Raw genomic sequence first — 23,177 nt, 5'->3', positions numbered from 1 at the left:
AAGATAAAGAGGGATATGGGGTCAAAACCCTGGCCGTAATAGTTCAAAGCAATCCTTGGCACAGAGGAAATATGAACATGACCACATCTTCTCTACTGATGCTGGAATGTTGGAAGGCCAATACTAGAGGAGGTCGCTGGATTTTGTATTCATAACATCCTGCAAGAAACAAATAATGGCAGAAAACTGCCATCTCTCATTTGAGATGAAATAGAAAATGACATTTTTCCCAATCTGTAGTGAAAGAGGAAGGCTGGAAAACAAAAGGCTGTCAGTAGATGTGTGTACACTTTTCCTTATATACATACTTTTGAAAAATAATATTTAAAAATCATTGCATACACTAGAACTTCTGTACTAGTCATAGGTATACTCTGGGTCCATCCATTCAGCTGTGACGTTATTCTTCCTTTGTTTGAATACCCGCTGCCTGTAATAAAAAATAATTATCTCACATTATTTAATGAGCCACGCCAATCCTGGTAATTGTCTCAGCGAAAGGTTAGCGTGGTGATTTATTTCTACTCTTTTACTGCTGCTCTGAAACTCAGGTGTATTGCAAGTATTTGATGACAGAAATGTTTCTTTCCGAAAATAATTTGTGTGTGTGTGCGTATATATATGTACATTCTGAAATTAGCAGAATCATAACAAAGGACTTCATTTCTAAAGGCTTGATGGGTTTCTGCACAGCTGCATGCTGCACTTCCCATCTTACTAGCAGATGTCACACTACCTTGTAGGAATTTCTACATCATGATTAATGCAATGATTTTTTTGTGTGAGGAAAAAATCCTGTTATTTGTTGTTCCAAAATAATTATAACATAAAATGAACAGGTAGGAGATATTGCTTGTTTGTTTGTATATGTTAAGTAGTACTCATCTTCACAAAAAGCACTCTAAATCCAATATAAAAGTGTCTTATCAAACAGAAGTTACTTTCAGTACTGCTAATATAATTATGATTTTAAAAGTTCTAAGACTCACATCCTCACCTAGAACCATAGGTCCTTAAAAGTACGAAATTAAGATTTGTAAGAAAAGTACCTACTACTCTTTCTCAGTAATTAAAGATTTTTTTTTTCTGTTTGATGTTGAGCACAACTTCCACTGAAAACGTGAACAAAACCTTCACAGTACTACATCCTCAGTGTTTAAGATGTGTCCCAGGAATGGTGAAAAAAGTGATGACTATGGAGAGAAAATGTAGTTAAGATGACAGAAAACAGCGCTGCAGAAATATTAGAAATAAGATTTAGATAAGGAGCTTCAGTAAAATGACTGGGGACAAAGCTGACAAGTCCTAGATTTTAAAACAGGTTATGTGGACGTAGATGAAACGGCTCTTAATTTACTTTTTTACTGACATCTAGCTTGAACATGTTATTCATTTATTTATGGAGCTTTTAGTAACACAAACATTTAAAGCAGTATAATGTCTATAGGCAAAAGTTGCCTACTCAACTGATATGTTAACTCTTTGTTTGCTAATGAAGGTATGAGGAAAAATATGTAGAATTTCAAGACAGGATTTCGGAGAAGCTGAATTCATGTTTAAATAGGTTGTTTTCCGTTCCTCCTATTCTTTCAGGATGGCCTCTTAGCAATATGAATCGGCTTTTGTGATACGTAATGGTGCCTTAGACTTTAGAACATCCTGAAGTCATTAGGATAAGTAAATGAAACAGGCAGAGAGACAGTATCCTCTTAAGAAAAAACATAATCTTATTTTGTTAGGGAAAAACCACCTTTTATCTAACTTTTTACAGTAGTTTACATGGACATAAGCATAAACAATTTTAAGACTGTAGTAGAATTAGTGGGAAAAAAGATGACAGCTACAGAAAATAAATACCACAATGTATATATTTTAGAGAGAGAAAGTACCAAAAAAACCATTTTGGGGTGTTCCTGCTCAAATGTTTAACAGAAAAGATCTGGAAACTCCTAAGATTATTACTCTAAGAAGACCAACCATAGGGTTGGTTTTTTTATTATTACTCTGCCTGTCTATGAAAGTTTTCTGATAAATGGTCCAAAAATGGAAAAAACCTAGTTATTCAGTGCTGTATTGCTGTCCCACAACACAGGGGACAGAACTGTCACAAATTAAATTTCTTTTTTTGGTCCCTTATGTGTCTGTCAGTACATTATGGGAATAAACCTTCCAATAAGATAAAAAAGGAAAAGTAAACTGCATCAGAAAGGGGACTATCCAAGTAAAGACAAAAAGAGTTAATCTGAGAACAATGAATGACAGATCAATAGTAACCTTCCATTGTACTCTTTATGTTTGGATTTACTAAGAAAATGGCACTGAATACTTCTGTAAATGACTGGCTTTAAATAGGTACTTGAACTATATTTCTACTTTTTGTTATGCGTGTAATGATTAGCGACTCAAAATCATAAAAAGTATTTAAGAATAAAGAAGGTTGGTGCTACTACATTTTGCCTTCATTTTGAGAAGAATTGTTCATTTTTTACTTTGGTCTATTTTTTATCTATTTATTACTTTTAGCTCCCTTTCCACAATAACATAAATAGTACTTCTCACAGAAGTGTAATGATGTTTATTTCCATAAAAAATTGTTAATAAACTAATTAAAGATTAACAATAAGAAAAAATCTATACTCAGATGAGATCTATTTTTCTTTTCTGAAATTGTTTTGTTACTTATACTGTAGTGCAACAAACATAACTCGGAGAATGGGTTTTCAAGTGTAAAGAATATAGGAACATTGGTTTTGAATCACACCTTTCAAATCTTTTCCCATCTTAGATGGATATAATAGTTCAATATGAAGAGTTATTTTCTGGCTGTGAGCTAAATTAGCATTATGGCAGAGAATAAAAAATGCCCATTAAATTCACAAGGTTTGTCTTTTTACATTTCCAGAGAAGTTTTGCAGGCTTTCATATTTAGGTTACTTTTTGCACTGTCACCTGAACTTTTCCAGGCTTCTCTCAACTAAAACATCAAATCTTTCAACATTAATTCATTAATAACTAGCATGCCTGTGACATAACCTCCTTTCTAGTATGTTGCTGTTACTGTCCTGCCCTTTGTATTGACCATCCTGCCTTGGATTTGTTTCCTCAGCATATTTCTTTGCCTTGCTACGCATTTCTTCTTCCAAATTATTTATAATGTAAATCAGCCAATACATTTGAAAACAGGTTAGGAACCTGATCTTTTGTGCACCTGCATTTATATCTATAATTCCCAGAGTCTTGTCATTCATATTTGCCCTCTGTCACTGAGATCCAATCAAGTTCTGCATCTTTGAGCTGCTTGTAATTTGTAACTTAGTGATCTTGCTGATTAGTCATTTGTATTTTTAGATTGATTTAGATAGATTAGTCTTTTGAATATTTTCACCGTATATATAAAGTGATTTCTTAAATGCCCTAGTAAAATGCAGCTAGGGATTTCCCACTCAACACTTTTCAAAAGATGAATTTATAAAATGTGTTGCAGTGATTTCTCTTTGATAAATGTATCCGGATGATCCATAATCAAATAATAAGCCTCCATAGGTTTTCTTACCATAATATCTGATAAACCTTTCTATTCTTTATTGGATCCAAACTCAAACTTTGTTATCTGGTCCTTTTATAAAAGGATATATTTATCTTATATATATATGGAGAGAGATATTTATATCCTTATGAAAGGATATATATATCTTCTATATATGTATAAGAATATATATCTTCTATATATGTATAAGAAAGGAATGTTCTCCTTATTTTTCCTCATAATTTCGAAAGTGAAATTTTATAGCTCCTCTTACTTGTCTCTGGACCTAAGAACAAATTTTTCATCATGAATTTCTATAGCAATGCAAACTTCCATTGATTCTTGAAAGGGGAAAAGTGATTGGGCTAGGAGATCTAGATTAAAAAGACAAGGTAATTCTGACACCTTATTTTTCTTATAATAGGACACGCATTTTTTTTTAGGTAATGAAAAGCCTGCACCTTGTTCTCAGACACTACTATTAGAAATGACATCTACTTCCTCTTCATGCTAACACCAATGAAAGTAACATGGCCTTTTGTAACGGTTGTTTCTAGTTGCTTGAAGCCTTGTTACTGTTAGCCTTCTCCAGTCTTCTTGAGGGTGGCCTAGTAATGTGAAGCATCTTTCAAATGACTGCATTTTTAGCTCTTCGCTGCTTGTTCATCATCCTCATCCAAAATGCCTGACCTCATACAGGAAGATCTCCTAACACCTCTGAACTACTAGAATAGAGTAGCGTTCCAATGGCAATTCTGCTCGGGCACTGCCGACTTTGTGCCATCAGCTGTAAATAACAATCCTGCATTTATGATGAACAATTTATGACAGGTAACGCAGCAGTCCTATTAATCTGCCAACCCAATAGTCAAAGCAATCTTAACTCAGCGGCCCATCGAAAAATGGATTGTAAAGTTGATAATCTTGTGTAACAAGGACTGTGACCAGACTGGGCCTGCTTTTATTAACTCTATAGATAGTATAAATGTGCTCTGCACATAATGTAAATGTGAAAAGTGTAAAAATAAAACTCAACAAAAATTAAGACAAAGGAAAAGGCAGCTAAAAAGTATTGTAACAGGAATCCAACTATGTATTGGGTCTCCTGTTACTTATCTAGGTTCACTTGCCTTGAACACGGAGCTGGACCAGATAACCTACAGAGGTTCCTTCCAAACTAAATTATTCTATAATTCTACTGGAAAGTCATAACCTTCATTCTGAAGATGGAGGAAAAAACTGACACTGCTGACTGCATCATTCCCTTTTCCCTTATTATTAAAATATTCTAATACTAGGAATATTAACTCATCCCAAGTGAAGAGAGAGAAAAGCACATAGAATTACCTAAACAATTCTTATTTTCTCACAGTTCCTTGTATTTTAAAATAACACATGCTTCCCTTCAGGACCTTTCAAACCATCTTTATCACAGCTCAAATGTTCTACACCAACAACTCTAATTTTCACCCTGGAAACAAGAAATTTGTCTCTTCTTTCTTTTTTCCCAGTCTGTTTAAAATTAAAAAAAAACCCCCAAAACAAACAAACAAATAAAACCCCCAAAACCCAAACAAAAATACATGCAAAGTTTAATACAGGCAAAAATGAACATGTTCTGTGGCAGTTAGAATTTCAAACAATCTTTCTGTTGAAACTGTTTTCTTACTAACTTTGTAATCTAAAAAAATCTTTTTTTTTTTCTTGGAAGACAGCTATTTACAAGAACTCTTCTGCATTGTGAAGTAGAAAGGCAAGCGCTTTTGCTTATGTACATAGCAGTCTCATCAATGGGTGTATGCACAGATGCAGGTGTTAATCTTCAATACATATCACACAGCTGGAAGTACTGAATATTAATCTCATTTTTATTGCATATATTTAATAACCTTCTAGTTACTTACTTGATGGATCCTATCCTGTAAACCGTGAGGGCATGGAGCATCATCAGAAATGAGAGAGAATACATGTGTACACATGTCACAATTTGCCCAATATTTGTTAACCTAAAGTCACATTATAACTGTCCAGAAAGAAATTCACTTAATTCAGAGAGTGCAATCATAATGCCAGTAACACTTGATAATTATACAAAGCTCACTCATAACCACAAATTTTAAATCAAACTTACAATATATCCTTCCTGAAGAATGTGCCTTCTGGGAAAAAAAAGGAAAGATGGAAACTGGAACTGAAAGAATCAACACACTAAACCACTGAGAGACCCATTACAAGAACAGGAAATTTCTGGTTTGACTTAGCGTAAGCCATATACGTACTCCATCAGTTCTGCTTTTTCTCCAATATTTCTACCAAATTTAATTTTCTAAAATTTTTTTCTTCCCAACCAAAGATGACAATCCCTTTAAAAAAAAAATCTGATTATTATCAATACCACTGCCTGTTTACTCTTTCTAATCAGTACTACTTCTCTCATGGTGCTAAACTTTAATTTGACCATCAATGTGGCTGCTGTATCACTAGCACAACTGAAGTCATCCATTCAGTTTGGGCATCAGGTAGCTAACACAGGATAAATCAGAAAAGTAATTACCATCTGCTATCTGTTCTGTGTAATTCCCTGGATGAATATCTGTACTCAACTGTGAATATAATTCTTTTATTTTTTCCAAAATGGTCTTGTATTTCCAAAATCGTTGATTGTGTCCTTAAAAAAGTAACCGCACAGCACCTCAAAAATTCTCATAAAAGTCTGTATGACAATTTTAGGAAAAATGTTTCTTACTCTCTTTAGCTGACCATTTTTGCAGTTGAATAGTATAATTGCAAAGGTCATTCCAGTTTGCTAGACTATGAACATCAGAGAAAGTTTAATCCTTCAGGAGACAGATACCTCGCTCTTCTCAATAATTCCTATGTCCTTTTGTCCTTTATAAAATATCTGAGAATGTACATATAACCATGATTTTTCTCATGCCCAGTTTTTCCAGTACATTTATTTTCACTGAGCTAGCACCAATGTCCATTTCTATTGCAATTTCAGCCACTATTACCTGTCTGTTTTCAAGTACCAAATATTCAAATCCACACATACTGAGTTTCAACAAAACTGTCCTATGCAGTCCTTGCCCTCCTGGACTCCTTTACATACAATTATGTGCTTTTTCCTTTCCCTGGATAGTATTGCAATGCTTAATTCATGTCCATTAATTCAGCTCCAAAACAATAAACTTGAGTTAAATGACTTTCTTTAATATTGAATTTCTTAAGCCAAATTCTCCTGAGAAACAGCTCTTTCTGCTTTTGGAGTCTATTTCTGTTCCATCCTAGAAAAAAAGATAAGCCTATTCTTAAACCAGTGCTCAGGTAAGTTCTGACATATTTTACCCATCACTGATCAAGCACTTCATCTAATTAGCTCTCTAATGAACCACTCAATTGCAAAGCTACAGGTATGCTGCATCTTTTTTCTAAACTCCTCAATAGGAAACCTTTTAAAAATATGCCACACAAGTAACAAAATTCCTCTTTTTTTTCCTCTTTTACTATCTATAGGGATGGGGGCCTACCAATGTGTATTGCTCCAGGTTTAGTTGACCCTCTCTCCTCTTACACAAACCCCTGTATATGTAGTAACTGTTCTCAAGTACCTAGCTGTATGTCTCAACAGTCTCTGTCTACAAAAAAGGGGCAGATATAGAATAGAAGTTATAAATTGTGTTAAAGTAGGTAAGATAAACAGCAGTATTCTTCGCTTGCTGTTGAACTGGGGCAATGAAATTTTATGTGTGATCATTCAAAGTTGGCATTTTATGTGCTTTGTGTATAGCTCTGCAAAGGACTTGATTCCTCAGCTTTTTCAGTAATCACTTCTTTTTGTTGTGACTTTATACCAATCCATTAGACCAGCAACAATAAAGACTAGCGATAAAATGTCTAAACTCCACACTTCAACGGAAGCCCATTAAACTATAGCACACTAGTAGACTTTACCATTTCATGCAAATCATGTCTTACAAAATACGTCTGGCTTGCACAATCATCAGCTTACCCAATGAGTTCTGATGGGCTATTAGCTGACCTGCAAGGAGCCAGCTAAGCTGTCCTCTGCATATCTGACTTGATGTGTCTGCCAAACTACATTATCCATCTGGCTGTGCAGACTTCTCTGTGTATACTGTTTGACACACAAAGGCAATAGGTCTTCCACAGAACAGCTACAGTCAATCAACTTTTCTAATAAGAAAAAATAAAATTGTGAGCATCACCAGTTGCTATGAAAGTTGAAGAGTACTCAGAATTTCTGAGGAGCAGGCTATTATTTAAAATTCTAAACATGAATTTCAGAGTCTGACTTCTGACTCCTTTTTAAATACCTTATTTTTTAGAGTACTAATAGAAAAAACTGGCCAGAACATCAGAATGTAGGAATATTATTTAGGTGATTAATACCATAGAACAGTGCAAAAAGCCAGTCAAAGGCAGCTATAAAGCACACGACATGCTTAACAAGAAGCCACAGGCAAGCTTTGAGCACAAATCCCCTAATCCTATTGATCCTGCTTCTGAAAAAAAGTGAAGCTCTTCTGTGACTCAGAAGGGTGACAATATACAGTAAGTGCACACGGCAGGCAATGTATGCTTCAGGAAACTTAATCACGTCACCTTCTTCATTACTTGAAAAATGACTTCTGTCAATACTTAAGCCACATCCTCACTGACTGCTGCTGTTTATGATGCTGTCAATCTTCCCATATGGTTTTGTGAACCAAATAAATTCGAAGTCATTTAAAGGTGTTATTATCTCTGCTGATAACATTACCCCATTCACGAGCTGCAGAAATAGGAAAATAAAACTTATTTCAATCCTTTTGTTCTGGCAGTTTCTCAGTCTCCCACCATAAAAACATAAGGTTTCAACCTAGAATTGGAGACTGAGTAAGTATTTAAACATATTCTCATAGTCATAAATATGGTCATAGCATTCAGCCAGGAATATATTCCTATTATAAATCAAAGAAAAAGTTTGGGGTTTTTTTTCTTTATAGATGCAATTATCTTTGAAAGCAGGCATTTCATTCATACAGATTATCTGACATGCTAGAACAACCTGTTTGGTTAATTTTTCTGTAGATTTTGCCATTTGGGTTTATACACATTTCCCAGAAGAATGTAAATTCTCCTCCCTAAAGCGATTGTTATTACTCATGTCAGAGATTACTATTGCTTTACATGGTTTGATATATCACTCAAACAACAAAGTAATAAAAAAATTTATTGTTGATTCTGATTGGATTAAAAGTGTGTTCAAAAACTTCTCCCTTTGTGAGAGGAGTTTTATCAAAAGCTTTTTTCCACCTGTACAGTGCTCGTTCTATTTTTCAGAACTTGAGCAATACAAGATGCTTATCAAAATGGAGGCTGAAATTACTGTGTTAATGGCAATTTCAGTTTTTATTCTGGTTCAATTGGCAAGCTATCAGCAATAATCTAGATTCCTAAGTGGCTGTTTCAGAAAACAAGAAGATTTTTAGTTTACGGAGGAAATCTGTGGAAGAGATTGTAAATACATTCTGGCCCTTGAATAACAAGCAACAATTATCTTGTGTTGTCATAACAGCAAGGAAGCAATGAAATGTGATTTCGATAATCATAAAATATCCTTAGCTCCCTAGCTCTCAGAGAAAATAATCTGCCCTTGTGTTTCACATTCTTCATTCTTCGTGTCAAAGTCAAGACAGGTGTAAAAAAGAAAAGAAAAAAAAATCTCTGCCCTTTCATGTCTCTCTACCTACAATGAGCACACACACACAAAAAAAGTGAAAAAATTGTAGTAATGATGAGATACTTGTTCTGCCAGGTATACTGTGAGTAACTATTTGAATATCTAGCAAAGAAATTGGGCAATTAATTATTCCCACTTACTGTCCTGGAAAGAACAGAGAATCATAAAAAATAAGGAGAGGGAAAATTTGAGATAATGATTCATCTGTTTCTTGACTCAAGGCACAATCAACGAGTGGAAGCAACAATATAAAATATGCATAAAACAACACGACTAAAATTATTGTTAGTCTTGTTGCTGCATGTTCTTTTTTACCTTGCATTAATTTTAACTATAATTTAAATAAATATAAAATGCAGAAAAAGTATCTGCTTGATACAGTGGAAAGATACAAGTTCAGTTGCAGGAACGGCAAAGAAACTGCAGTCTGCAAAAGGAACGTGTTTTATGTATGGTTTTTGCACACTGAGAGAAATGGATGGACCCAGAATCAAATCTCTCAGGTGAAGGATGCTGTCATCAGAGATTGGTGGGAAACCAGGCTACAGAAACATCATCATGTTTCCAGAAGATGGAAGATTATAAGAGAAAACACCAAGTCACAATCTTCTATGACACCTCACTATTCTCTGGAGCAGGCATTGCCCCATCAGAGATTCACACAATCACAGAAACATTTAGGTTGGAAAAGAGCTTTAAGATCATCGAGTCCAACCATAAACCTAACACTGCCAAGTCAAACACTATACCATGTCCCTCAGCACCACATCTACACGTCTTTTAAATACCTCCAGGGATGGTGACTCAACCACTTCTCTGGGCAGCCTGTTCCAATGCTTGACAACCCTTTCAGTGAAGAAATTTTTCCTAATACCCAATCTAAACCTCCCCTGGCGCAACTTGAGGCCATTTCCTCTCATCCTATCACTTGTTACTTGGGAAAAGAGACTGACACCCACCTTGCTATGACCTCCTTTCAGGTAGTTGTAGCATCCTTCACTGGAAGAACTGATTTGCAGTAGTCAGATGTATATACACAAAATTCAATCAGTAATTTCAGCCTATTCTGAGAAGGCACCAGCAGCTTGCTTCAGTGAATTTCACATAGTCTCAGTGTTCACCTACAGTGCTGGTAATAAAGAAGTGTTAATACTTGAAAGGCAGAAATCCAAAATCCAAAATGCAAAGGCAAGGGATCAGGAATGTTTGACAGCACAAGAAAGATGAACATCTCAGAGATACCTTTCCCATCCTTTTCATTTTTGTACGTGAATAAAATATGTAGACATTTTTTTCTACTTTTCCCTATTTCTTTTTTTCTCGTATAATCATACTGATGATTAGTTAAGCATGTAAAATTGGGTTACAAAGCCCTTGAGCAGCTGAGCACCTTCGTTCACCACCACCACACTGCCTCCTCCAGAGTGGAACACAATAACTGTTTGCATGACAGAAAACATCACATACAATAAATGCTAGAGAAATTCTGGGTAAGTAGGCAACTACTAGAGCTGGTGGATAATTTGTAAGAAATCGCCACCTAGGCAAATTTAACCTATTTTCAAGCCTAATATTTTTCACTGATTTGCAATAACTGATCATTTTTTTTAGCAAAGCTGCAAATTACACAGAAGATACACTGCAAATAGAAATTAACTCTTACAAAACATTAAAGTTTGACATTAAACAGGCATTCTAATAAAAGCTGGAGTGCAAGGATGCTTCTAGAGATTTATTCAAAAAGGTCATAAAAACAGACATAAATTTGCTTTGAAATTTCAATGAAAACTCACAGCTTTATTTTTGCACTGTTCACTCACTGATTGTTAGTGGTAATAATCACTTGACATGGAATTTGGCTATGACACTAAGGCTAACAGTCAGGCTCTTAGAAGAAGAGTTCAATGAAAACTCCAGTGCCTACAAGTGGCTATTAGTTTAATGTCCTGTTGGAAAAGCAGCACCTTCATTGCCCTCTAATGCCAGGGTAAGACACGCTCTTCAGAGTTAAAAATGGCACTTATTGAATTACCATTACTATTTTTTACAGTCTATTTAATGACTATTCCCTGCACAGACTTCACTTCTGTTTGGCAATGATGGATTGAGTCTTAGAAATGCTCTGTGGTGCATTCTATACCTCACAGAAACTCAGTGTGAGGTGGAGCTCTACATGAAGAAACAGGTTGGAGCTGAGATGGGCCAGGAGAACTTGCCTGGCTCAGAAAGACCAAAGGAATCACCTCTATCATCTCAGTTTAGTCCTGTACTGTTTTGTGAGGGGTTTTTTCCTTTTTTTTTTCTTTGTTTTTTTTTTTTTTTTTGTTAACAGACTGTCCCAGGGGAGTTGGACGTTTCTGTAACCATTTAAGAGTGCTTGGTGAAGCTGCTCATTGGAGCTGAGGCTGGATTCTAACTATACCGTAATCACTTCAGTATCAGCACTGAAATGTTTTTGAAAACTGTCTTTGCAAGTCCTTTATACTAAAACTAAAGCAACCATACTAAAGTCAAGGAAACAAAATGGGAAAGCAACGGTTCACTGGAAAATGAATGGATTTCAGGTTTCTTTTATTTGCCTCTCTATTTCATTTTCAAAAGATCACTCCCTTACTTAGTCTTTCTAAACTAAGCTTCACCCCAAGTGGAATTTCCAGAGGAGTTATAAACCCCTGAAAAATGGGGTTTATAACAGAAATGTTGACAGCTGGCTCTTAACAGTAGCAGAGTTACCCACCACTGCTATAATATAGTAGTCTCTAACTACTCTAATCCTGATGAAAAGTTACTGTAATGTGACTCCCTATCTATACTAGGCCACATCATTTTTCTTCTTTATGGGCCTCATTATGGTAAGGAAAATGCATGTCCCCCTAGAGAAAGCTGGTAAAAAGAGGATCTAAGTACTTATAAGCTATGTTTCTTTTACATCAATGCCTGAATATAAGGCTAGAAGATCTAATGTGCTTACTGTAATGAGAAACATTATCAACACTCCTCAGAAAATGCAGACTTAGATGTGGTACAGAATCCTAACATAAGTTAATCTATAGTGCCTTTTATCTTGAAGGATTCCTAGGTGTTTTAATGAATAATGTCCCTGGGCAACATTCACTCATCCCAAAAAACACAGCTGCCTGTAGGACTGACAAAGCATCCTTTCTCTGTCTTCAATACTATAACCCTCTTCATGCTCACAGAGGAGGAGGGAAACAGAACGCAGGTTCTCAGTTGAGCTTTACATAGAATATATTCCTAAAATTAACTACCAAATGGGAGCACAACAGTTTTGCATGAAATGGTCTCCAGATACTTCCTATAGGTACATCAAATAATTATTTATAGTGAGCCAACTGCATATTTGTTTTTATTAGAAAACAGTATTCCTGGTGTTTATTCTCTTATTCTTGTTATGGAACGGCACTACAATCACACAATGCCTCTGTTCTAACTGTGCAGTTGCACTTGCTTTTTTTTGTGCTACCAGGGGGAAAAAAAAAAGCGAAAGGATGCAGATATTATTTTGCAAAGTTTAAAATGAAAAAATATATTTTACATCAACATTTCCAATACGTTTAAGTATTCTTTCTTCACACTTGTATTTTTCCAGTATTAAATTAGAGATTTTTGATTTAATGTTTGTGCTCACGAATACTATGTGTTTATATGTGTGTTAGAGGGAGGGAGAATTTATGCACATAAACTGTCATTTCAAGGTCAGATTGTGAAATGCAATTGCTATTAATGACAGTAAACAACAGAGGTGGATAAATATGGGTAGCTTTTAGCAGATGAGCCGCTTAGACCCTTACTTAATATTTTTTAGAACAGACAAAAGTTTTTGATATGCAGTAGAAAACAGTAGCAAAGAAAGACAGAGCAAAGTCAAAGCTATAATCAGAATGTACTGTGATTAAAAAATAATAAATCAGATGGATATAGGAGATTATGACCATCTGTATATTTTTGCCTCACACGTCACTCTTATCCTTGCTTAAGGCCCCAAAAAATCTCATCCCCAACATATTTCCCTGGGAATATATCCCATTTCAGCCTTGTGGGGTAACTTCCATTCAACAAGACATGCAGCTCCAAAAAAGGTTAATCAATATTAATAGCTAGTTGAAAAGGAATTACTAGAAGGAGATGGAAAGTGCCTTTTTTCTACAGTACATCACCTTGCAAAATCCCCTTTTGCATGAGGTGAAACTTTCTTAAAAGTGAATTATCTGATAGCATATCTGTAACTCACGCGTCTGGCCTGGTCAAACACATGTGATAGTACTTGGTCAATACCCAAACGTTCATATCTAACACAGAACACGATAACTACCTGTACAATTCAAACAGAGTGAGATGCAAGTATAACGTTAATTGTATTTGTACACAAAACGCATTAGTAATCCGTTCCGGCCGAGAATCAAATTTTTACCCATAGTAAAGCAAACACAGCTGTCAATTTTATTTTGTCTTGCTCTAAAAATAGAGCTAAAAGTGACCTAACTCTGTCTTTCCATCCACTTGATGGTGCTGTTTCCAAAATACATACTACATAGTGAAAATGAATAAATGAAATCCATAACTTATTTTACTCCTAGAAAATATGGTGAATAAACAAATCAATTTTCTTACAGTCTGCTTTAGATACAAAAGCTACAACATTCTATCGTTCCAGTGTTTCCTGCATTTTCAATTAAATGCAGCAATTTTTTTACCTTCTCCCAATGTATGACCAAATCTTTTAATCTTTTCTTAAATAGCATAGCCATGTGACACAGTCAGTAAGGTCACTTGCATAATTAGGATGACTCATCTAACAAAGTTTGGCAGATCAGCATTTCGAATGGAAGATTTGAATTTTTGCCAGAAAAGGAGACTGCAAATTTAGACTCTGATCTTCAACAACTGAAATATTTGAGAACTTTCATATGCACCCTCTCCTTACGCAAAGGATCAAACCATGCATATTTGGGTTGTGTCTACGTTTGGGGGAGTATCAGTGGCCGGCTATAAGTATTAAGGATATAAGACTACATAATGTCAGCAGGGGACATCAATGGTGCAGTCAAATAGATTCTCTAAGTAGGATGTATTATGCAGCAGAATCAGGAGGCTTAGATTGGAAACCATGCTGTAATAAAACACATCTAATGAGCTAGAATTAATACAATGTAATGTACGCATGCACAGCGTAATGGGATCTTGCAGACATCAAAAAAATATGAACTATTTTTTGTGATTGCTAGCAATAGAATTACTTCCCATAGATTTTTCTATAGCAAGAGTAAATAACTCAGATACTTAAATTACTGAAAACTTGGTATGAAGGTCCACATAAAATATTGTTGCGTTTAAATAAAATCATGCAAAAATATTTTTAGATCTTGGGTACTTTACATTTATTAATAAATATTTTATGAAGTTCCACCACAGATGCTATTTAAACATGTGATAAGCCTGAATAATTAGTTTGCAGCATATATCACGAATAAAACAGATTACTTGGGAAAAAAGCAAAAATGCCAGGCTTGCCTAAGACACAAAATGAGGATATGAGATGAGGCACTGAAATGACATTAACCTTGATTAAGGTTACTGCCTAAAACTGATTGTCAACACAGGATCTTTCAATGCATTACTCTTATTCCTGTTCTTATATTTCATCTTAATCTGAATGAAATTTTAATGCACTTTTAAAAAACACGTTAATAATTACATGGAAAAAGTAAGTGTCAGAATCAAATATAAATTCTTCACATGGTAATTTTCTCTTCACATTACTCTCCCCTCTGCAGTGGCTTTATTCCATTAAAGCAGGGCTTGTCCATAACTGTCAGGCTATGTACAACAATTTCAGGAAGAGTTTTTTGGGTCACTTAGCTTTGACCATCTTGGATCTTCTTGTTTTGCGTGAGAGCTGCGTTGACAGGCTGACATGATTACTGCTGTGTTTTCTTCTTGCCTTTTTTAAGCTTATCTGCAAGATACACTGGCTCTGAGACCCTGCCCTGCTAACATCAGCCTGACAAAATCCATCCTGTTAGTGACTGATTACCCTCCCTGCCAGGCTGAAATGATCAATGAGCGGATGGACTTGTCAGACACTTCTTTAGAGATCTCTGTGGCAGCATCTGCAGCAGTGTAACAGTGGAAAGAAAAACAGCCTAGGGACCTGCTCCTTCTCTTCTAACATGCATGTGTGATCTTTACTACTCCAGAGCCAGTGACTCTTCAACTGGCTGGAGAACGGGCTTTAGATCTTTGTGCTTTAGAATACAAAGTTTATGCAGTAACTTTGTAGATGCACACAAAAGTTAAATGCATTACAAATCAGCCTAGCAACCAGAAAGTACAATCCCATATGTTCATTACTTTGTGCAACTGCATTAGTACTTTAGTTTTAATCATGACTGCACTTTTGAAGCCCGTCTCCCAGGAGTCTTCATTTACCATGGACCATGGGAGCAGTCATGGAGAGGACAAACTTGATTCCTTTCAGTTGTACTCCTGGACTGCATTAGATGCAACCACTAATGCATATTTAGTCCATGGGACCAAATGAAAACTAGTCTGAAATAAGCCTGCTTGAAATTCCCATAATGTGGATCAAGCTCTTAGCACCAAGTATTTGGCTTCACAGACATGGTCATGTTGCGTCACACTACTTGCTAATGTAGCTATAGGTAATGTGCAGCTACTGCTGTGCATTAAAAAGGGAAAGAAAAACTGAAAGCAGGAGTTAAAGGATAGAAGTAAAAATGGTTGTAATAAAAGATGTACAATTATGGTACATCAAAGTAATTTTCAAACAATGAACACTGAGGGGAAAAAAACAAGAAATATATTACTAAAGGTTTTTTTTATGTAACAGCCAAGGACTTTAACACTTTTCTTGATGTTGATGGATAATATCTTACGTCAGTAGGATCATCTATGACGTTTAAACTATATTAACTTTTATAAATATGCAAAGCATTAATTGTTAACTGTCGAGCAACCATGCGGTTGCTACACATACACTACAAATAAGTTTCCTGGCAGCTAACAAATTGGCAAAGTTATATTGCAGACTTAGAACTGTAACTATTTTGTTGTTGTTGATTAGTTGTATTTTGGTAGTACCTGGAAACCATAAACAAATGCAGGCCCTGAAATGTAAATAGAGAAGAGACAAGACTATTAAGAAACACCACATAATCCCCATTCCACAGGGAACTTGAGGCACAAAGAAATTTATTGACATGCCTGAGTGTGCACAGCCAGTTAGAATTAGTGAACAATTTGGTCACAAATTGTCACAATTTGTGTCACAATTGAACAATTTGGTCACAAACTGGCCACAATTTGCTCCTGGTCAACTCATTGCAAATCACAAATCTGAATTCACACTGGAGCTCCGGTACTGATGTGACATAGACGTGTCCTAAATGTAAAAAAAGAATAGATATGCCAGTCCATATCTCAACCAGTGCATTATACTTCTCAGAGATAAGGTGCAGTTGTGGTTTAACTTTGACCAAATTTTAACGTTAAAGTTTGTTGAGAATTATGCCATTGAATCCTGGATACAAAATCATTGGTAACCAGAAGGTGAAAATGTTAACTTTTTATAAGACAACCATGGAAAAATACTAGCTTTGTTATTCAACAAATACTACATTACAGGATTGATATAATCCAGTTTTGTATTCACATTGTAAACCGCACAGACCACTTCAAAAGAGTACCAAGTGTAACTCTTGCACAGCACATCAGTTTTGCACTAGCAGAATGTAAAGCAGGAGTTCCAGTGGGAGATGCTGATGCCAAAGAAGTGGTACAGATTCCACAGTGGAAAGAACTGTCGAAGTCAAATAAGAACAAAGGGAAAGAGCTGCAGTAAAGAAGAATTACTCTGTTTCTATATCCAGAGTTGTCACCTAGATATGCTTAAAATACTTCACTGTAAATGTTTGCAGAACTATAGTACCACAAAAGCTATAGGCTTGCCAGATGTTGATAAAAAGGAAGACATGTAAGAATAGGACTGAGGATATGTTAATTGTAGTACTAGTGGAGAAATCAAGCAGTGAAAAAATTGGATTTGACTTTGTGATGAATAGCAAAGTCTTAAACACTGGCAGGATTGCAAAAACAGTACAGTAAATTGGGCATATTATTCCAAACATAAGGGTTTCTCTGTAAGGATAACTGATGGTATGTGATTTTCTTTTATGAACAAAGTGTAAAAGCTATTAGAAAAAAACCAAGCATTTCGAAAACAGTTAGAAAGGAAAAAAGGATATAACCTTGTGTCTGCAAGCAGTCCTTCTAGAAACATTTTTAAACATTCATAATACATGGATATGAAAATACCCTATTTTTTTCCTTGCACTATTCTGCTGGAGAAGACTCATACCTTTGCTAATGACTTTCACGAAAACTTAGGCATCATTTAAATCCTTCTTTAGCCCTCAAAATAGGACATAAGTAGAATAGTCACTTTGCTGGTCCTCCACACAGAAATTAATTTAATCCATTTTTTTTTCTTAATCTTAAATGAAAGGAAGAGAATTAGTACTTAACTTGAACAAACAAAGTCTGAACAAATACTGTAATCAACAAATTTGGTCTTGTTTTTCTCTCAGAAGTCCTTGAATAGATCATAGATTTATTCTTTAAAGCATCTTGATGATATATTTCAAGATAAGCATTTGGTTTGTGGCTTGTTAGTCTTGTTTTGGTTTTAGAATTTTGAGATTTATTGCTTAGATGTGATTATCCATTATCTCTGGCCTATAGGAGAGCACAGTGGCTGAGAATGAAAATTAAGCTGTATGCAGTAATATGAAGCAGTAGATCCCAAATTAACAAAAAATTAAGACCTCTTGTTATGTATTGTTTATCGCTATTTTGGTTTAGGTTTTTTATATGTTTTGGTTTTTTTTTTTCCTAATGCCTAGTCTTTCAGCTTATACTGCTGACATTCCTAGAACTGTTTGATATTTGTTAGCATGGCAGATACATAAGTATCTCTGGCTATGAAGGCAGGGCAAGCAATGCTGCAGTATGGTCAGTACAAGGATGCTCTGGGGCTCTCTGATTACCCATAGCATCTCTGGGACATCCTGAGAAATGCCAAGGATAAAAATTCAGGATGTTGTAGAAAAGTCTGAAGAAGGCTTCAATGAAGCAACCCTCCAGTGCACCATAAGGGAAGATGGATCTCATCAGAAAGAGAAGACATGAGAGGATTTGGCAGATCTTTCAAGCAGGTAGAGAGTCCTCTCTACACCTGAGTTTGAGTGGCATCTTACAGTAAGGTATAAAACCTTACCTGAGACCTATCAAACAGAGGTCTTGAAAAGGAAGAAGTAATGTCCTTCCTTGGTTCTTTGCTTCTGGGATAATTCTGGGCCCCTCATCATCATGTGATGAGCAGGACCAGAACATCAATTCATCTATTTCTAGATTATCCAAATTTTGATACTTGAAAGTGAGGGTGCCTGTTCTACAAGCCCATTTGTCCTCCAGCACTCAGTTTCCTAGGCATCTTAAATATTATCGTTGAGGATGGAGGTTGATCCAGTCAAGCTATGAATGTTGGTAGGAGAACATCTATGAGCCTCTGCTCCTTAAACCACATCACTGGGTACAGTCCAGGCTACTGGCAAAGGAGGACCTTCCAAAACACATTGGTAGTCAACATAGCCAGTACTCTGACCACGTGGATAGCTCACCTATGGAAACTGGAGATGCCTAGAGCATAACAGAATGATATCCTACAGGATTATAAGGTTCCTTTTGAGGAGCACTGGGTAAAACTGTGTGTCCGGTCAATGGCTCTGGCACAACTGGAATGAATTACATTCAGAATACAATTATAATGTCATTACAGATTTGTGAATTCTGTGAATTCACAAAAATAGGCTACACAACAAAGCAGGTGATCTATAAACTCACAAACTACCCAAATAACAATAGCTGCAATGGGCATGTCAATGCCAGACTGCTTTTGCCACAGATTTATGGGAGTCTGGCAAGCCTATTGACTGCTGGATTAGGATGGGAGCCTGGAAACAAGAATCCAATATCTCCTGGTCCTGTGGGTGGAGACTCTGAGATGAAACAACAGGATGGTACAGATCAATGTCTGGGTATTTTATTTTATGTGGTTTGAAATGAAATAGCGGTTCCATAGTTAAAAGCACTCATTCTGTCAAGACTACTCCAGGTTCACTTTTTTCTTCATGACTGCAAGAAGATCCAATTTCCACTATGAAGTCTGGAAACTTGTATCAACTACCAGGGTAGAATTAGACCTGATAGAAGCTTGCTGATCTTAAAGAATATGAGATATATCCATCTTTCATTGTAAGAAGATTTTAGCCTTCCACTGGGCTTACTAATTTTTGCACTGCTATTGTAGTGTATACTATCTATTTTTAATAAATAATGCTAACAAAAGAACTTTATTGCAAATGCATGTGTACACATTTATTTCTTGACTCATTGCATTTATTTCTAGCTTCCTGATGAATTTAGCTCTTTTCTAAAATGTACAGGGAAATAAAGGACAGCAAAATCCACAGTACCCTGTAGAGAGGTAAAGCAAAGAGTAAATACATTCATTGCTTTCCTCAAAAGAAATGTATTGTGCAGCTCCTGAGGAATACAATATTGAGATGAAAATGAAGCTGCAACGGAAATGGAATGAGAAATAGGTATTTGCTTCTGGGTGAACACAACAAACCTATCAGCTACATAGTTAAAAAGCAGCAGTCCCATCACACCAATTTCTGATGACTAAATAAACTACAGGTAAAAGGAGAGGGGAATAAGACAGAAGGAAAGAAGGGAAATGAAGCTGCCAAATGAAAGAGAAGTGTTTCTGCAAAGGTCAGTAAGGGATAAGATTAGTTTGGAGTAAGCCAATACTACAGTGTAATTTGCAATATTTTCAAACACTTCAGAATAAGCATTCCTTTCTATTTTTAATACAGGCTTTGAGCCATGACTATCTAAATAGACAGAGTAGGCATTAAAAGTTCATAGGGCTTGATATTGCCTGTAAAGAGGGAGCCCCTACAGAATTTTATTTTATTACTAACCTTTATTAGCCTTGTAGCCAACGCTGATTAAAGTGTTGTGGCATATCTGTCAGCATGCATGAATGCATGGAGATTATTAGCAACTGCATTTAAAAGTCTAAGAGCCAAGAGGTAGAGTCACAAGCCTGGAATACTAAACAGTGTAAATGGTCAAAGGGATGGATAATAGCTTACTTGTCTCCTTTTACTGGCATGTTTATCTATCCTTTTGCTCTTCTCTCTCAGCATGTAACTAAGACAACAGAAAATAATACAAAATATGAGGTATCTACAAGTATGGGCCAAATTGATTTCAATGCAGAATATCCAAATTTGGCTGGTCAAAAATAACCACTTCTAGCCCCTATAGGCTAACGATTTCATTGGAGTATCTCCGCTCAAGCTGCTCACAGGCAGATTTGGACTAAATATTAATGGAAAATATGTATTCAGCAAAGGTAGCCTTTTAGTATTATGCATGTAGATACATTCCAGACCTTTACTGAAGCATTTTGTTGATCGTGTGATGAATCTTTTGTAGACATAACTTCTAACTCAGTTGACTCAAATTTCTTCACTGAGAATATTCAGAATTCACAATTCAAATTGAGCTGCAAGAGCAGTTACTTAAGCCACACTGCATTCTTTTGTCTTGGGAGTTAACCTTAATAAATTAATAATTGAAAGAAATTGAACCCCATATTAATTTTCGTGATTCCCAAAGCAAATTTTTTCCATGACTACCTGTGTTTTAGTTACAGCAAAAGCCTGTTTTGGTCAACGTTCAAATGAACTTAATTGTTTTAGCATGAATCCAAACAAAATGTGAATAATGAAGTTAACAATCTGGTTTGAAGTGAAACTCCACTTGGAAATGGCTAAATGTTTATGAATAATATCTTTCAATATTTATGATGCTCCATTCAATGCTACAGTTCAGCAAATCCTGAGACAAGTTAGACAAAATTAGACAGGGCTCTACTGATGATTTAGGAAAACTATCTGAGTACAGTTCAAGTAATAGAATCTCTTTGTTGATGTACATCCCAGTGAAAAATCTTCAAAAGATTTATCTTTCCTCCCTATGACAGGAAAACTCTTCTGCCTGGCACAGAACTAAAACCGGAGGATCATAAAGCACTGCTGAGCATTAATTTTAATGAACTAAGAGCTAGCTTCTACCCAAGACAAGCCAGTTACTCAAATGTGAATCACAATGGTAACTAGAGATCATCAATGATGCTGTTGGATTTTTTTGCTAGAAAACCTTTTGATGAGGCCGAGTATGACAGTCTGGTGGAAGGATGCCAAAGTTTTAAATGAGTAATTTCTCACGTCCTCTTTTAAAATAACATAGAGAAAAAGTAATCATAGGTATAATTGTAACACTGTTTGCGGACTGTAAATATATATTATGTAATATTAATTAATTAAATCAGTCAAGACAATATACTGAGTTAGCAAAGGTATAGATTAAAATTTTAATAATCATAATAGAAAATATCTCTGAAGATAATTTGAAAAGATGAGTGTTGTCTACCAAAGTGTTTGTGTAAACGTCTCGCTATTCTGTTTCTGAAAATGTGTAATTTAAAGCTGTCCGACAATATGTCCAGTTTAAAATCTATACGGCTGAATGTATTTGCCTCTAAGTATTTTTTAATAAGTCTCGGTAATTTAACGTGCTTTGCTTCTTTATCACGCAATGATTTTAATATGTCTGTCTACAATACTTGAAATTCCAATGTAAAGTTGTATTTCACCGTGTTTCTGTAGTTAAAGATTTTTTGTTATCTGTATTCTAAGAGCCCCTGAAGCCTCTAGCTAAGATGAAATGCTCCTATACCAGGGATACTTTACTGTAAGCATGTGAGGTCTGATCAATGCCTGTTACCATCTCAGTGATCTCTGGGATCCAGCCATTAAACATGGTGGTAGACCTGAATAGGCTACCCAAACAATACTCACGGTACTATCTAGAGATACTGAATCTCACTTCCTAAACCTTAAACAACCTAATATGTTAAAGGAATTAATATAATGAATCACTATTATTTCTCTACTGAAGCAAAAAGTAGTTGAATTAAATTTCCCCAGTGTTTTCCAATCCTCTGTAGCATCCGTATTATGCTCTCTAATATGGATTACTGTGATTTTTCTGCTCTCTCTAAAAAGAGCCATCTGTATTACGGTTTTTCATCTGCTCCTTCCCTTTATGCTGTACTATTTAGAGACCCCCTTGTCAGCTCTTCATGAAACTTACTGTAAAGCACAGATTTACAGTTACTGTGATTCACATTTTCAATGCAGGAGGCCCTGAATAGCTAAGTAAATTCTATCCCATTCTCTAATAATGTAATATTTGTAGTGATATTGTCTTATCACAAAGCATGAAGACTTAGTTTCATGCTTTTCTTATTTGTCGTTTGTGGTTTGCAGTTCTATTCATCACCTATTGCTTTTATTCTTCTATTTTACTTCTTTTGGATTAATTTCCTAATGGCCTTGCCACCTGGTCCGACCTGATAAACTGAGAGTATACACTGTATATATTGCTTTCATAAATATTCTGGATTTAAACTGTTGCAGAACTGTTTGTCAAAAATGAAACAAGTGAATCTATATGAAGATGAATACCAAAACAGAAGTTTAAGTAGGCTTTAATTAATACATGTTGATTCATCAGTCTGGCAACTATTTCAGTTTGTGTATAGTTGCTAAGAATTTAGAGGGAACATTGACGTAGCATAGCCTGCAAAACCCAAAGTCGCAAAATATTTTCTATATTGCAAAAACTCATGTTAGTCTATCAGCTTTGTCAGAAAAACCATCTGAA

This window comes from Mycteria americana, chromosome 8, assembly GCF_035582795.1.
Source record: "Mycteria americana isolate JAX WOST 10 ecotype Jacksonville Zoo and Gardens chromosome 8, USCA_MyAme_1.0, whole genome shotgun sequence".
NCBI classification, from domain to species: domain Eukaryota; kingdom Metazoa; phylum Chordata; class Aves; order Ciconiiformes; family Ciconiidae; genus Mycteria; species Mycteria americana.
This window is presented reverse-complemented; position numbering follows the sequence as displayed.